At 40.0% G+C, this 2,561-nt stretch overlaps 1 long non-coding RNA gene across 1 annotated transcript; it reads left to right on the top strand.

Annotated features, from left to right (window-relative positions):
* Window positions 1–1,087: 1,087 nt before the first annotated feature.
* On the top strand, window positions 1,088–2,006 carry LOC311076381. Its single transcript, XR_014604656.1, has 3 exons — window positions 1,088–1,207; window positions 1,529–1,612; window positions 1,868–2,006. It is a non-coding gene; the product is annotated as an uncharacterized lncRNA (long non-coding RNA).
* The last annotated feature ends 555 nt before the right edge of the window (window positions 2,007–2,561 follow it).

Genomic DNA, 2,561 nt, shown 5'->3' on the forward strand with positions numbered 1-2,561 from the left:
ATGAATGGAGATTACTTAACAAAAATCCTCACTTTTGAACAACATATTTTCCTAATAACCCAATTGTGGATATTCTTTCACTGGAATAGCCAATTAATTAATCTTAAACTTTTTCTGTATTTTACCTATGTGAAAACGAAAGTTAATAAGTTCACGTATCTCTTCTATTCTCATAGAGATTTTACAAGTAGGCCTAATTAAAGTCACCATGAAATTAAATTGATCATTTGTTATGGAAAATTTCAGTATTAATTATGATTTATCCATGTACATCATTATTATTATTATTATTATTATTTCCTGTGTGGTCATAATCTTTACTCAGAATAACTTCCCCTCTCTCATGCAGTGACATCACTTCTCTGATGATGTGTTTACTGGTGTGTGAGCGGAGCAATCTGTCACTCACATGACATCGACCAATAGCAAACCACAACCAATTCCCCATGCACAAAATCTACATTTTTTCTTGTTAGAGAAGCTGTTTCACCTGGATATACGTCACAATAGGGTAGAAAAGATGCAACTTCCAGGTACAGGAGTTGCACCAAAGTGCTGTAGCCTACAATAAAACATTGAGCATATAAAAAGAAACCATGGAGCATACAAAATATAAACACATTAAACAAAATGCAATACAAATCAAACCTTTAACTAATCTAATCTAATCAAAAGCGAGAGAGAACAAATAAGATTTAAGAGCTTTAAAACTGGCTAATGAAGGAGAAGACCTGACATTTATGGGGATATGGAAATTTTGGTGCAATGCCAAATAAAGCCGTGTACACAAAAACAGCTTAGAATCAATTCTAAACTTTATAGGAAGCCAATGTAAAGTCGCTAAAATAGGAGAAATGTGATATCTCTTTTTTTGTGCCGGTAACAAGTCGGTTTCAGGCGAGAGATTGCAGTTGGAGGCAGGCCTGCCTCCAACTGCAATCTCTCGCCTGAAACTGACCGGGGGGGGGGGTTAATTGTGCCCTAAAGATGGTCTAAAGTGGCCATATGACGTCTTCACGTCCTGTGTGTGCTTCTTCGTTGGTCAGAGAGCGAGGCACCGGTCTGTTCATTTGTTGGGTTGTCATGAGTCTGTTGTTGTTGTAAAAAGGGGGACTGAGGAGCTTTGCGGAATGCCTTCAATTTCAATCCGTTCCAATGGCTATGCGTTTAATACGCAACAGATTCGGTACCATGAGACGCATTACAGGTATGTTTTGACTGAGCTTATAACCATATGATCGTTAGCTGCCTGGTTGGTTAAATTCATATTTTATGTTTAGGGTGTGGGCCAACGTGCAAGGGACGTTACAGTGGGCTTTGGTTCGTCTCTAAACTTCTGTCTGGATGCCTGTTTAGCTGTCTGCTTCACTTTATTTTCGCCATACGTCTTCGGACCGTTTTACTGTGACTGATTCTGTTCCCGCGAGTTGCGGGAGACTGGATAGTAGGCTACGAGTACGATTCGCTGCTGGATTAGACCGGCAGACAAGCGCTATTAACTCGTTTGTTTCCGCATGTGTGTGTATAGGCGTACGGTGCCTGTTCCCTTCCTAACTGTTTAACATGCTGGACCGTTGTTTTGGGGCCTGTGGCGTGGTGCCTGCACCATCGAGTATGTGTCGTGAGTAATAAACTTGAATTAAGTTTTAAAGCAACACTAAGGAATTTTTTTATTTTATTTTTAGCTTAAAATAATGTTTCCAAAATCGTTTCAGTGGTTCATCATGTCGTAACAGAGTGAAAGGCACTTATGCCTCTGCTTTGCTGTCCTTTATCTGCTATAGCCCTGTTACTGTGTTTTAATTGGTTTGGTTTAGTTTTTTTTTTTTTCGTTTTTTTTTTTTTGTTATTCTGTATTTTCCTGCAGAATTGGGGGCGGCCAGCTGCAGAGGATAAGCGATCCCTGTGTTGTGGTTCTTTGCCTGAATGCTGTGATCACAGTGAGGTGTGTAGTGCCATGGTGTGAGGGTGCACGTATGATTGCTGTGTCCTTAAAGGAGTGCCAGTACCCAATTCTGAAGTGGTAACGTATGTGTGAATTTGATGTCTTTGACTTGTCTGTTTTTTTTGTATGTTAAATAAAATTGGATATCCTTATTGAGAATAAAAGTTTTCTATTTTTGTACTCGACCCATGTCTGATACCAGACTCAGCCGCAACGAACCTGTGAGCCTTGCTCTTATGTTAAGGGCGGTTCCCTGGAAATAGGCCCCGGGGTGGCGTAGTCGGTAACTTTGTAGCAGCCCACCATATTCTGTGGTCTGTTTATCCATGCTAACGTGCAGGTTAAGAAGAATTGAAAATTTCCCTTTTGCTTTCATTTAGCCTAATTGCAAAAAAATATTAGCCATCCAACATTTGAACTCCTCAAAACAGTTGCAGAGCACGTCCAAAGGATAAAAACTTTTCAGTTTTAGCTGGTAGATAAAACTGTATCGTCAGCATAGCACTGGTATCTTATATTTCTTAAAAGCACCCAATGGTGGGATATAAAGTAAAAGAGAAGAGGGCCTAGAATGGACCCGTGGGGCACACCACATAATAGGGGAACTGACGAAGAA

The sequence above is a fragment of the Abramis brama genome, assembly GCF_963993115.1.
Source record: "Abramis brama genome assembly, chromosome: 25".
Taxonomy (NCBI): Eukaryota; Metazoa; Chordata; class Actinopteri; order Cypriniformes; family Leuciscidae; genus Abramis; species Abramis brama.